The sequence below is a fragment of the Bidens hawaiensis genome, unplaced genomic scaffold, assembly GCF_021521415.1.
Source record: "Bidens hawaiensis isolate Kalapana, Puna unplaced genomic scaffold, B.hawaiensis_p1.1 tig00039761_1, whole genome shotgun sequence".
NCBI classification, from domain to species: domain Eukaryota; kingdom Viridiplantae; phylum Streptophyta; class Magnoliopsida; order Asterales; family Asteraceae; genus Bidens; species Bidens hawaiensis.
In genome coordinates this window covers 116738-132180 of record NW_027505628.1, presented here as the reverse complement: position 1 = coordinate 132180, position 15443 = coordinate 116738, and positions in this window count along the sequence as shown.

The window sequence follows — 15443 nt, the reverse complement described above, 5'->3', positions numbered from 1 at the left end:
CTCCTCATCACTACCATACAACTCTCCTCAGCACTGGAAACAGGTAAATCCTCCCCCTGTTTTGGTGCAGTTGAGGTCTTCTCAACCTCACTGACTAGGGTTTGAATTTTCAGATGAGCCTGTTCCAGCTGGGATTCCAAGTCATATTTTTTCTTCTTTAATTCCTCATTTTCCCTTCTTAAGTCACAATTTTTAATCAGCACATTCATATGCCTATCAAGGAGTCTCATTCTGGCATCAAGGGATGGTGACTGTATGGGTGAAATAGGAAATGGATCAGAAATTTGAGTTTGTTGAGTGTCATGGGACGGGCTTTCAATGATATATCCACTGGTACTTGGTAATGGGTTAACGGTTTGAATTGAAGGTGTATGTGTATGTATGATTCGGAAAGTTGATATATGTGGTTGGTCAGAGATTTGAGAATGTGTTGGTGATTTGTAAGGAGTGTTAGGTTGGTTGATGAGGTTGGATGGGATGTATTCTGGTATGTATGGTTCATGATCAGGTTGGTCTTGGGTTTGGGTTTGGGTCTGGATTGGTGAAGTAGGAGGTGATGGGTTAAATGGGTCATAAGTTTGGTCATGATGAGGTGGTGAAGGAATATATGGTTCGTGGGTATGGTAATGGGGTGGTGATTGGTGTTGTGGTGAATTGGGTGCTGTAGAAACAAGATTATCATCTTTTTTTGTCTCCCATGAACTTGTGGTATCACATCATTCACAACTGTATTCTAAACATTTTCAACATGTACAATCTCTTTCTCCCTTTCAGCATCTTGTTCAGCAACAAGATCATCACCTCCCCTATCATTATTATCATCATCAGAATCTGATAGGTTATCATCATCATCACTGTCACTACTGTCTTAACCAGTAGTCAACCTTGGTGACTCAGGCACATCCATAATCTCTAAGTTATTATCAATAAGCTACGGGAGAATATCATTCCCCACCTCCGGATTAAAGTAGCTTGTTGCACCCAACCGGGCAATTCTTTTAAACAAATTTGGGTCTTGCAGGACATGAGTTATACCCAAAGTTGGAAGATCATGGCAAATAATATTAAATATGATCTGTAAAAATCTTGGATACATCAGAAATCTGTCTTCATCCCTTTTCCTTATGTTTACCACCAGGCTATCAAAGATAAGTCTTGAAAAATTGAAAGGACTATTATATACAACAGCAACTGTAGCTGTAGAGATCTCTCTGCTCATGAGGGTCCATGTACAACTCCTTATTGTAAACCCTTGGATTATATGGTGTATCAAAAATCGATATAGAATAGGAAACATTCCCTTTTTGAACCGCCCTTCATGCACATTCCCTTGGTACCCCATTGTTTCTTGGAAACTTCTCAACAATCGCTGGGTAGAAAAGGATAACTGAGCCTCTAGATTATCAAGCAACTGCAGACTTTCCCGGATCAGATGTTCTTTGATTTCAATTTCGTGACCAGCCATAGTGGCTTCAATCCTCCGTCCATTTACATCATCCTCCAACTGTGCTGTATTCCAGAAATCCAAGTGATGATTTATGCAGATTATCGGGCTTTCGGTGAGAGCAAAGCGTAGATTAGATCTATGAAGCCATTGAATCATAAGCTCCACCGGCCTATTCTCCTCAGTGACTTGGAGAAAGTCGCACATGTTGTGCTTCTTTTCAAACGGGTACACCATTTCCGCATAATCACAGACAAAGATACATTCAAAGAAAAAGTTAGATTTTAAAGTTCATTACTTTATTATGTATCAAGTTAAATTTGAAGAAGAAATTGAAGGATAGTCTTTTAGAACTTGTTCTTCGACAAATTAATAACCTACACTGAGAACATAGATGTTAGTAAACATGAAATCGAATCCCTAAACTCATACAATGAGTGCCGAAAATCATTCAATTGAAGCTTACCGAGTCGAAATTAGATGGATGACCAATTTAGGTTAGGAATTTTGAGCAACTATTGAATTTCTGGGTTACGAGCAAGTGGACAATAATGCAAGAGTGAAAGAGGGGAAAGGTGAAAAAAATTCTAAGTCCCCCTTTCAGAGTGTACTATGTTCACATTTGAAAGTGGGTTTTAAATGAATTTGGTCATTTAGTGCGAGAATACTGCCAAAAACCCAATTTTAAATATACTAGCATAAAGCTTGCTCGATAAAGTGTATTTTCAAATTTTTCTCGTACCCAACGTTTGCTCGTGCTTAAAATTATCAGAAATAAGCTAAGTAAATAAAGTGAAAGAAGCTTACTCGAATATACAAGATTGCTCGAGAAATTAGTCGCAAGTTTAATATTCAAATATATTGGGTCAAATAGGCAACTTTGCTCGAGATCAATAAAGATCCCGAAATAATAACTTATCAATATTTCTAAATGTCAACCTCACTCGAATATCTTATCATCACATAGTTTACTCGATTCTACATAGAAAAATAAAGAAGTTTGTCATCTTCAGGAGCTACCTGCCTCTGACATTCTATCATATTTCACAACTTTTAATTAATCCAGCACCCTCATCCTTGGAGTTCAAAAAATAAACCCAAGTATATCTTGAAAAATCATCAAAGATCACTAAACAATATCTCATCTTTCCAATACTAGGAACACTCACAGGACCGAAGAGATCCGTATAAAGCATTTCCAACACTTGTTCAATGGAGTTTATAAGCTTTGTTTTGTGTGATGATTTATGCTGCTTTCCTTTTTTACAAGAAATGCACTTGTCATCTATTTTGAACTCCCTTGTAGGTAACCAATGACATGCTCACCTTTAACAAGTTTGTTCATGTTCTTCAGATTGACATGAAAAAGCCTTCTGTGCCACAATTTTGTTCCATTTCTAGGGGCTAACATCATTATCATATCAGGAGGAATTACAAATTCAGGTTTGAGGATGAAACAATGAGAATCATCAAATCCAGCTTTATAACCTTTATCACACATCTGAGATATGCTCAAAAAATTGTATGGTAATCCTTCCACATAAAACACATTATCAAATGACACTTTGCCATTGGTAAGAATGCATTTCCCCACAATTTTCCCGTCATTCTCATCACTCCCAAATGCAATTGGTCCTTCAATTTTTTCTTCATAATTGACCAATGACCTCTTGTCACAGTTCATGTGCCTGGAACATCCACTATCCATATACCAAACATCATTCATTTGTTTGGACTGTTCCTACCCATATCAAAGAAAAATTATCAGTCAAGTGATGAATCACGAGCTGATGTATCTCGCAAATCATCAATAAATTCATCAACAGTTTCATCTTGTATGGGATCCTCATACACCAGCTCACAAGACTTATCAGTTTCGTAGCCAGATTCACATAATTGTCCAATATAGGGAACTGTACTTCTACATTCTTCACTGACAAATTCCCTTTTCATAATTGTCACTTGTTCTTCACATTTAGGTTTCCACAAAAATCCATGTGGTTCAAAACTATGTTTCTGAAGAAATTTATCATCACCATTGAGTTCTTTTGATTCTTTTCTTTTGAAAACATCCTTCTTAATATTGCTCTCACCTTCACAACTGGTTGATTTCTCAGAATCAATGGATTTTACATATTGTAGAGACATATCTGATTTATTTCTGATAGGTTTCTTGTTCATTGCAATCTGCTTCTTATCCTTCAAATCCATTTTCTTACCCTTATCAGTTATATTATTCCTTTTCCCACTTCCTTCTTCAACACACGTAACTGGATCATCATCTTTGTCATTCCCTTTACTCAAGTATTCATTATACTTTGTCTTGTAGAATGCAAAATCATGTCCAAAGACTGTATGGTCAGGAACATGAAAAGGCTCTGGTGAAAACCTCCCTTGACATGAGTCAGGGTGGTAACCATAAACATCACATATTTTACACCAAACTTGCCCTTTAAACCTCTCACTTTAGTTACCTCTCTTAAATCTTTCACTTGGTCTTGGGGGATCAACTCCAATGGTCTTTAGATGAGTAATAAGACCATCAAAATTAATTGAAAAATGTAAATATTCTTCAACTTTTATTTCTTGTCTCTCAACTGAACTCTTGACAAAGGTTATCTTCTCCATCTTGATTGGTCTTACATCTTTGTCATCTCTTGGTCTTGACCATCTTCTTTCATAGTCTTCCATGTTTTTCACCTCTCCAACATCAAACAGTTCTTGATTAGAGAAAACAGGATAGACATGAATAAATATATCATTGTTTTTTATGGTTTCATCATTCTTCTTCTTGTTTTTGACACTTTCCCTTTTTGGTGATTCTTTGCTTGAAGATCTTTCATTGTTTTTCTTTGCCTTGGATCCATCACATAGATCAAATGATTTATATCCCCTTCTCATTTGTTCATGATGTTTCTTCATTTTGGGAGTAATCTTAGGCAACAAAGGGATCTCGTCCTTTGACTTCTGTTTACTCCTATTTTCTTCTTTTATGTTTTCAAAACTTGAACTCTTGTCACTTGAATTACTCAAATCATCTTTATTCAGATTGTCACTCATTTGTTCATCCAAAGATACTTGTACAACCATAGATTTTTCAGTAGGTCTTTCTTTTTCTTCAACAGACTTCATCATAAATTCACCCTTATCATCAACCTCAACCAACTTGTCATTTTCAACAAACTCCTTTCTATCTTCAAACACTTCTATGAATTAATCAAGATAAGCAGTTCTCTTTTCCTTGTCCACTTTCAATGAGTAGTTATCATTAAAAGGTGGATGAACAACTTTTTACTTATCCTCCTCCTTGATCTTCTTCAATTTTCCACAAATATTACCAGTGGATACCAAATTCTTTAGAAAATCATTCTCAACTTGAAGTTGAGTATTCTTCAACTTCTCACCAAGATACATTTTCGTCAATTCTTCTACTTTAGTGATGTACCTTGATTGAATGTTATAACTATCCATACAATCCTGTTCCAAACTTTTAATTTGGTTCTCATATGTCAAATCACTCATTTCATACACATTTATCATGCTTTGTTTCGTAAAGAATTCACTTTGCAATTTACCTACTGTCTTTCTCAAAGACTCATTCATTTCAAGTAATTCAAGGTTTGTAAGATTTGAATGTACCTGAGATGAAGAGGACTCAGCTTCATTCTCTATCTTTGCCATGAATGCCACATTAGCCTTTTCTATATGTTCAGCATTGTTATTCCAGTCAAACACACCATCTTGTTGTGGTTGAGCTAAGGCAACATTTCCTTGATTTCTTGGCTTATTGGAGTTGTTTCTATTCTGATTGGTGGGAGCTTGTGGAGGGATTTGTTGCTTTCTCTGAAATTCTTGCTATTGTGGGATCACTTGTTGATGATTTTGTTGTTGATAGTTGTTATATTGCCTTTGTTGACCTTGATTCTGATTTTGGAATTGAAACTGATTTCTTTGTTGGTAACAACAGTTTTGGAACTGTCTTGGCTGGTTGCATTCTCTTGCAAAATGTTCGGGTAATTGACAGTTGTAGCAAATTGCTTTGGACATGTCAATCCCAAATCTGTCATTTGGTCTAAAGACCAAAGATCTTCTTGTTCTGCTATACAATTGTTTGCTTCTCAAAGCCATCATGGCAGCTTGCCACTTAAGATCCATCTCTTCCAAATCATCTGCATCAATCTGTTCATGGTCTTCTTGCACTACACGTGTGTGAATTAGATTCTTGGCCACAAATGCATTATAAGACTCAGTAAACATACAAAAGAGAGCTTGATAATCATTTCCATGACTCACATTTCCAACAACATAGGGTGCTTGTCCACTAGCCATCGATGATGTATCACTATCATCTATCAATTGAACATTGAATCTTGACTGTCCACCTTGATTGCTTGACTTACCAGCAACAAACACTCTTGGTGTTTCAGCACCATACTCATTTGGTTGTTCAATTATAGGGATTTACTGTTGATTCTTTGTTGACAGATTCCCCATAGGTGCATTAAGAGCATTAGCAACTTAGAAACTTGGTTTATCTTTCTTGATCATATTATTTTCAATCATTTCATGCTCAGCAGCCTGCAAAAAGCAGATAACATCATCAAGCTTGAATGTTGAAAAATTTGCCTTTTCCTTGATGAATTTGCTTGTAGTGTACCACTCACTAGACAAAGATGATAGCAGCTTCTTGTTTAGATCAAAAACTGTTATTGCAAGGTCAGTGGTTCTGATATTATTGACAGTAGCAACAAACCTCCGCAAAACATATTTCAAACATTTCCACAATGGCATCAAACATAGCCTTTGCAGTAGTGGGATGAGCCACACTAGTCAAAATCTCCCATGACATACCAAGTTTCAGCATAGACAGTGCTCGATCATCTTTCTTCTTCATTTTTCTTACCATAGTTTGATTGTTTCATGTGCCATCGGGAACATATGGGCCATTTTAGATTGAATTCCACATGTCAACATCATTATAGAACACAACTGCTTCAAATGGCACCTTCCACTTAATGTAGTTTTTCTGTCCTAACAATCTCGGAAATTTTGTTAGTTGACAATTCTTGTTCATCCATTACTCCAGGCATGTTTTTGGTATTTTGAAAAATGTTTCAGAAATGAATAATTACTTAAATTTTAACAAAATTTTGAAAAACGACCAAATCTGTGGTTTAATTCCTCGGATCTGATGAATCTGGATGGATAATAACAAGATCTAGGCTCAAAAGAAAATAAATTAATATAAATCTGAGTAAAGAACTATTTTAAACCTCAATAAAGTAGTATATCTAAAAAAAATGAAAAACCGAGCAGCTGACATCAGTCTTCATCTTCAAAATTAGAAGAATATTCAGCAAAACTCACAATCAGCCACAAATCTTCAAAAATGCAGAGATGAAGCTCTGATACCACTTGTCAAGACCGATCAATCAACACAACAATCAGTATCGTAACCAACACAACGTGTTGACAAGACGGTTACGACATTCTGCTTTTGTGAAGAATCATTGAATATTACCGGCGGAATCAATAATACTCAAATGATTGCTGGTACATACAGAAAAGTAACAAACACACAAAGTAGCTCAAAATATTTCATTAATATTGTGAAGGATACAATGAAAATCGATTAGGGTTTCTATATGGAATGTTTGTATTTGTGGAAGCTTTTTATTATAAAGATATTCTTTTCAAGAAAGAGACAGCCATCAAATCACAATATTCGCTTTATGTTCATTGTCATAGGTGTGCCCTAAAGTTAATAGACATGCCCTGACACTTTCTAGAAACCCTAATGATTGTTAACATATTCAAACATATTACAAAATATTACAAGTGTAAACAGGTCTTCGAGTAAGCTTGAAAGCTTTTGCCTTGTCGAGCAGACCTTTGTAACCTTAAGTGTGCTTGGAATACTTCTTCGAGTAATCTTTACTTAGGATACTTTCCTTAGAAAATATCCTTCAAGCAGACTTCAATCTTCTTATTTAAATCAAACTTTGCTTGATTTAAATCCTACGAGCATTCTTGTTCTTCCTAAATCCCTTCAACCTTTTATTACTTCACTTATTTAAAGAAGTTAAGTGTGCTAGTGAAATTGTAGCTTGCTCGAGGCTGAACCTTGCTTGATGGAAGTCCTTAGTAATTTCTTCAATAAACTTCCTTCAAGTTTGTTGGGACCACAGTTTATTAAACCTTGCTCGATCTACTAATGTACTTGGTTTTAGCATAATTAAGTCAAGAGTTTGCACTGAAACAAACCTTGCTCGTCTTTGCAGAACAATTTGCTTGATGAAATGTGGTTTGCTCGAACTAACACTTAGAATTGTTCCAGAAGATAACTTTGCTTTTAAGCAAAATATCTTGCTTGAGTTTAGGCTTGCTCCAAGGCCTAAGTTTGCTCGGTTTCCATACTTAGCCATTTCTGAGTAGGCTGTGAAGATTTCAATCTTCCTTTTGCATATTCTTATCTCAACAGATTGGTTCTTTAATGTACTTAAACTGCATCCCGTCCTAATATAATTTTTGTTGTTTGCTTGTGTGCCAGGTATCAAGCGTGTTCCCGAGTGACTCATCTGGCGGCGGTGAAGCGTAGATTCACTATCTGAGAGGTAATCCCGACATCGGGTTTGGTATCCCAAAGGAGATAGTTTCGATCTTACTGCGCTTTCCGATTCGGACTATGGAGGATGCAAGATCAACTTTAAGTCTACAACAGCGGGTTATCAATTTTAAGGAAGTCGGCTTATTTCATGGGAGTGTAAGAAGCAGACAACGGTCTCCACTTCAAACACAGAAGCCGAATACGTGGTAGCCTCGAGTTGATGTTCACAGGTTTTATGGATCTAACAACACTTGGGGCATTACGGTTTGAAGTTTCTTACAACTCCTATATATATTGATAATTTTTTTGCTATTTATATCACGAAGAAATCCGTGCACCACTCTAAAACGAAACATATTGATATTCATTATCATTTTATTCGTGACTTCTATGAAAAGAAACTAGTTGACATAGAGAAGGTGCACACGAATTATCAGAAGGCGGGCCTTTTTACCAAAGCATTTGATAAAACAAGATTTAAATTTTTTCTTGGTTTAAATGGCTTAAAATCTCTTGCTTATGTCTGTAAGCTCATATAATCATTTTTCTTAGCTTGTATAGTTTTGCTTTGTTTTGATTTCTTTAATATTTTGATGTTTGGGGGAGAAAATGGAAAAATGCAAAAATATTATGCTTTCAGTATGTACAAATAAAATCCCAAAACATTCAAATATATTAAAAATACAAAAACATTAAAAATTTGTGCTCCTCGAAATGAATTTTGAAGCAAACATAGAATATGATAGTAATGGGTCATTTTATTCTGAAATTTCAGTATAAAAATAGGCTTAAAAGACTGTGTGCTTAGATGCATTGGTGCATTGGTAGGTCTTAAACAAATAAGTAGGGTAAAGTGTGTGATATAAACATAAATATTGCCAAATTGAAATAGGTGTTAGTCTCTTCCAAAGTCTTGGTAATGAAGGCAGAATTGTAATAGCCTGTCATTTATGTATGTTTGATCACCAAAAACAATAATTCAAATTAAAAGAATCTAGTTAATTGTTAACACTTCAATGGTGTATGGTCTTTTGGCCTCAAATCTTGTATTAATGGGATGCATTAAGTTTCTGGACATTGTGAGTCTTTATGCGGTTTATTATCTGGGTATTTATAAACGTGAATATTATAATGCTTTAATAGCGAACCCAAAGTCAATAAACTTGATCACTGTTGTACTTCATGCAAACTCATTACTGACTTCATTAAACAAGATGTGAGTCATACATTGTTCCTCCCTTGCGTGAGTCTTAATACCAATAAGAAACGGACCCCAGAGGATACAATGTTTGTAAGCCATACAAATGAATTCGTGCATTCTTATTCACAGTAATGGAATCTTGGTGTATTGCTTGATAACGGGGGTATACCTTGTAGTGGGGCTTATTTGCTAAGATTGCTCAAAATATATAAAATCATATATTTTGATCAATAGGCATAATGGTTTAAGTCAAGTTGGGGTGACATGGTAAAAGTCAAAATAAGCCTGAACTAGGATTAGAGGTTGCTAGTTTCTGATATCTTGTGCCTTACTTAAATCTTAATCATATCACAGAAATACTTGAAAATTTGTTATAAGATGTAACTGGACAATAATATCAATGACCAACTTAACGCCAGTCATAATAATGCCAAAGAATAAACATGTTAAGGAGGATTTATTGATCAATATGATTCTCTGTTAAACTCACAAATATATGTACTGCTTTCGTATATTAGCTTTCATATTTTTCTTTATGTTCATGTCGTTTTTAATTCGAAAATATTCAAAATTTATTAAAAAATTATTTCTGCTTTATTTTTCGATTTCCAAGCTAAGGGGTGTTTGTTTGAAAACGAAAAATACAAAAAGATTTTCCCACATTTTTAAGTTATGTATTTTCACGTAAAATACGTTAAGGTATTGGTTTTTACCTTTTGTGGTAAATTTTTAAGGTAAAAGTTATCAAAACTTGGGTTTTGATACTTATTTAATCTTTGGAATGATAAAATGGTAAATTCCTTTTCATTTTTATCCATTTTTATTTATTTCATTCCATTTGTTACATTTTTTCTAACGAATGGAACACGTTCATTAAAGTTTAATCATGTAACATCGTGATAATATCGGATCAAAAATATCAAGTTCCAAAAGTTCAAGGACCAAAAATGACAAATTTCGAACTCAAAGATTTAAAATGTAAATTCTGATTTTATGGCCTACCGCGATACACGACGGCCTTAGAGACAAAGGCATCGCGTATCGTGATGACACATCTGGACAGGTGGCACGTGACCCGCCACGTGTCACCACGTGGCAGAGCTAGGGGTGACTGGTCAAGCCTACGTCGCGATACGCGACGGGCTTATCAAGGGACCATCACGTATCGCGATGGGCCCACAGATTTGCCTATAAATAGCAAACTCGGGTTTTCTCATTTTCCACACCAAAATCCACACATCTCTCTCTCTCTAACATCTCTCTAAAGACCTCGTAAAGCGTTCCTTCGATCACCTCGATTTTCGTGCCCGATCCCTCATAATTCTTGCCATTAAAGTGACAACATCCCGACGTTCCAAACGATGTTATCTCAAAGAAGGTGCTGCCAAGAGACATCCCGATGATTCGCCTCGATAAGTGTGCCAACGTGTGAAGAAGTGTTGGTGTCACGTTTTTCGTGCAAAGAAATGTGTTGAACAAAAAGATGAAGAAAACAAAGCGGCGTCGAAGTGCTCCTCGATTGTGTAGGGTTTTGATAAGCCAACCAAGATAAACATAATGCCCGAATAAAATCATAATAAATTATTAAAAAGCTTAAAACACAAACTCGAGGATATACTCAATACCGCGATAAATAAAAGAAAACATAACAAAGAAATGAAAATAAAGAAATATGAATGTGATATTAAGTAATTCTTTGTTATAATTATTATTTAAGTTTACGATTAATCTTAGATAATAAAGAAAAGAAAGTATACGTTTCTTAGAAAAGAAGAAACGTAGGGTTTTAGAGAAAAGTAAAATAAGTTAAACTAGAGGTTTATCTTATAAAAGAAAAGAAAAGTAAATAAGTTAAAAGAAAGAGTTTTAACTTATAAAAAGAAAAGAAAGAAAGAAAGATACTTTTAAACTAAAGGTTTAAAGTAAAGAAAATTTAATCGAGGTAAAGATTATAAAAAGAGACTAGAGGTCTTAAGCCGGATTGAATATCCGACTAACAAAAAAGTTATACTCGTACTATAGGTGCGAGATAGCAAAGAAAAAGGGAAAGACTCTCCGACAATGTATTGAAGCTGATCCAAAGAAAAAGGTGAATACGCCCCAACTTTACAAACTTGTTTAATCAAGCAAAAGAATTAAATGAAAAGAATTACATGGGTCTACTGCTTCTAAAACATTATAAATAAAAGTAAGCTTTATTCCTCAAGCTGTCGTGTACGTTTGTTTGGATCCTTACAAATGTGGTAAATAAGTTGGTGGGTGCACCGCACCACACTTGCTCATGACCTCCGTCACGATGGGCCGGACCTAAGTTACGTCCGAGTGAGACTGACCATGTGTATACATATGGTACCTAAGAAATATCGAACGTTGCGGGGTTTGTTGGGGTGCTTTGTGTAGAGAGTTGAGTTTGTAATATTGTTTGCTTTAACAGCTTGATTATTCCTAAGCCACGATGGGCCGGACCTAAGTTATGTCTCGATGGGTAATCAAGTAAAAGAAAATATTTTAGCGTCAGCATATTCACCAGCATGTGTTGCTAACTTAATTTCTATACATTTTGCAGGTAATCAAGAATAAGAGCTTGGAATGCTCGAAGAGCTCAAGATATCTGATGGATCAGATTGTTTTGTTAAACTTAAAAATATAAATGGTGGTATATTATAACAACTAATCTTTGTATAAATAATTAATACTTTAAAATGGGTATTTCATAATCCCGTCTTTTGTAATGTAAATATTATACTTTAAATCCACATAAATATAAGACGTTCGCTTTTAAAGCATAACTCTGATTATTTACAAATGTGGTACCAACATATGCGCCACACGCCTAGGCCGTGGTCTGGGGTATGACAAGTGTTGGTATCAGAGCCATCGATCTTAGCAAAATAGGTATTAAATAATAATACCTATGCTTCAATCCAAGTGAATAGGAAAAATATTTTATTATTTGTTTTATTTATTTAGGGATAAGATAGGCTGGTAACCTTTTCTTTCCCTCCTCAATCTAAATCACCCAATCAATAGATGTCGTTTTAGAAGATGATGAGTGGATTCATGAAAGATGCGAGAAGAGCAAAAATTCCCGAACCCCTACCAAAGGATAACATGAGCGAGGATTACTATGAGGCTTTAGCCAAGACCAAATGATTGACCGAACCAAACCATATACTTCCCCGGAACTGAACAATGTCCAATCAACTTACCCGATGATCCACCAAGACAGGAGTATGAGGCACCAAGACATTCAAGTTACCACCCATCAAGTATACCGATGTACCATCCGTCCGATGTACCGACATACCATCCGTCCGAAGTTCCAACATACCATCCATCTGAGATTCCAACGTATCAACCGCCGAATCCTCATCCGTCATACGCCTTCCTCTCCAACAAGCAAATCAATGAGGAACCTGAATCTGAATCGTTGATTGGATGCAATGCCATTCTGATCAAAGAAGGTGGCATACCGGAACATCTGCTTTTGACGCAGTGGAATCTCGCCCCAACTCTTCCAAAGGACCGTCCCAAAAGCCAAGAATGAGAGTAATGATGTCGTACGAAAGCTTTTGTCTACACCCGATGGTGCACGAGACTGCAAAGTTGATGGAAGAAATGGACCCTGAAATAGAAGAGGATCCGGAAGAAGAAAACAGACCCGAAGAAGAAACAACTCCAATGGAAGAACCATCTGATTGTGATTACCCGCCAAATCAAGGATGCGTGTAACCATTTTTCCACAAGAACCCGAAGAATGGATATGTAGACCTTTATGTTCAATATCTTCAAAGCCTAAGGAATGAGTCTCCACCAAGTTTCCTGCCATATCAAGGTAAGATTCTGTCAGTCGAAAGCAAGCGAACGAAATCCGCCAACAAAATGAAGCTGCTGAGGCATTCTTCAACTATCTGTCTAACGCGACATCATCGCCATACCCAAACCCAAACCCAAAGAACCACTACGATATAGTCATGATGGGGTACCACGATCCGCCGCCAAGATATGGATACCCAAATGAGATTCCGCAGTCCCAAGAGGAACATCTGGACAGGGCCTTACACGAGACCGATGACTTGAGGAAGAAGATAGTTGTGGAAGGGAACAAAAAAAAGAAGATAGGAGATAAGCTTCTTCGAAAGTGTAACAAGGTGACCAAGATGGTGAAGAAATACCTAAAAGACTAAAAACCTGAAGAGAATTGAATAGTGTTGATGTTGTTGTATTGTATGTGTTTTTGATGAGTGTGAAATAGGTGTTATGTTGTAATCGTGTGTGTGATAAAGGACGTTGAATCGTCCCAAGAATAAGGATATATATATCGAATAACGATATATATAAGTATGTGCGTTTTAATAATATAGATATATATCATTTATGATATATATATATATATATATATATATATGATTGTGAAATGAATAAAATATGTGTCTAAGAAAAGAATGTTATTTAAATTTCAAAAAAAATGTCAAACCAAAATAATGATGAAGCTTCTCTAAAGGAAGCAGAAAATAAGAAAGATAAAGAAAAAGAACAAGAAGAGAGAATACCCGAAAATACATGAATCAAATACAACAAATGATAAAAGAAGCCGTTAGGGTTGAATCTCAAGCTAGAACTCAATCTAGAAAATCTCAATCCCTTGAACCCTCTCGTAAATCTGTCAAATCTCGTCCTAAACCTTCTCATGTTGAAGAGAGTGTTCACGAGTCAAATGTTGATGGTGATGTTAGACAGAAGTTTAAGAAATTGAAAATTGAAGGTTGTTCGTTTAAGGATTTTAAGTATTTTTGACCAAAGGAGTTCTACGGCGACAAGAGAGCCATTGTGACTATGAGATGGAATCCATTGTGATCATAAGTAAATGTTCTGAACAAGAAAAGATCCAATACTTTGGCCAAATGTTCACGGGAGAGGCCTTAGAATGGTGGAACACGTTAATTATGAGCAAAGGACGACAAGTTCTACACAATCTGTTGTGGGAAGATTTTATAGAAATAATAATGGCGAAGTTTTGTCCAATGCATGAAACCAACCAAATCCAAACAAAATTTCTTAATCATAGGGTATAGAAACAAATCTTCGCGAATACAACACCAAGTTTCACGAGTATTGCCTACTCGTGCCCCAACTGGTCACTCCTGAGTCCAGCAAACTTACAAGATATATTTGAGCACTACCGTGGTAAGTCCACGACATGGTGAGGTCACACATTCCACAAACCGCCGACTACGCAATGGAATTGGCCGGTTACCTGATAAACAGCCTTGTCCGCAACAAGGAAGATGATAAAAAGGTCGTACCATCTCATGACCGCAAAAAGGGAGGAAACGTCCGATTCATGGGCAAAAGTGTGGATCAACGCTAATCGGGATTCAACTCCAACATCCCGCAATGCAAAACATGTAAAAAATACCATAAGGGTCGATGCCACTTCGCTCCATCTTCTACCGCAACCGTCCGCGACTCGTGTCACAAATTTGGCCACGCAACGGCTGACTGCTAGAAGAAGACGATGACTTGCTTTAACTGCAAGGAGATGGGGGCATCTTAGCTTTGAGTGCCCAAGAACAAACCCGCTGCTAGTGGTGCGGGTGGAAGTGGTCAATGAAATGAAAAGAAAGGCAACGTAAGGGTCTTCATGTTCGACGCCCGAAAAGCGGTCGGCATACCGGAACCCATCAGTGGTACATTCCTAGTCAACGACATGTATGCTAGATTTTTGTTTGATTCTGGTGCCAACTTAAGTTTTATAGATTATAGCTTTTGTAGTCTATTAAACGAACCATTAACAAAACTAAATAAAACTCTAAGCATCGAGACCGCTAGTGGCGAAATTGTTAAAATCTCCGAAGCCCTAGAAAACGAAAAAATCTTATTAGTCGGTTACATTCTACATATTCAAATGCTGCGAATGACTCTTGCTGGATTTGACATTGTACTTGGTATGGATTGGTTATCAAACAACCATGCTCGTATCATTTGCAATAGCAAAACCGTCGAACTTCGAGCCCCTGATAAACGAACCATTCGAATTGAAGGGGATAAATACGCTGGCCAAGTTAGCATAATCTCAATGATTAGGGCTAACAAATTTTTAAATCAAGGATGCTTAGTGTAGGTTCCCTAGACGGATCACACGAGATATCCCGATATACACAGGTGCGGAATCCCTGTGTAGATCGTTA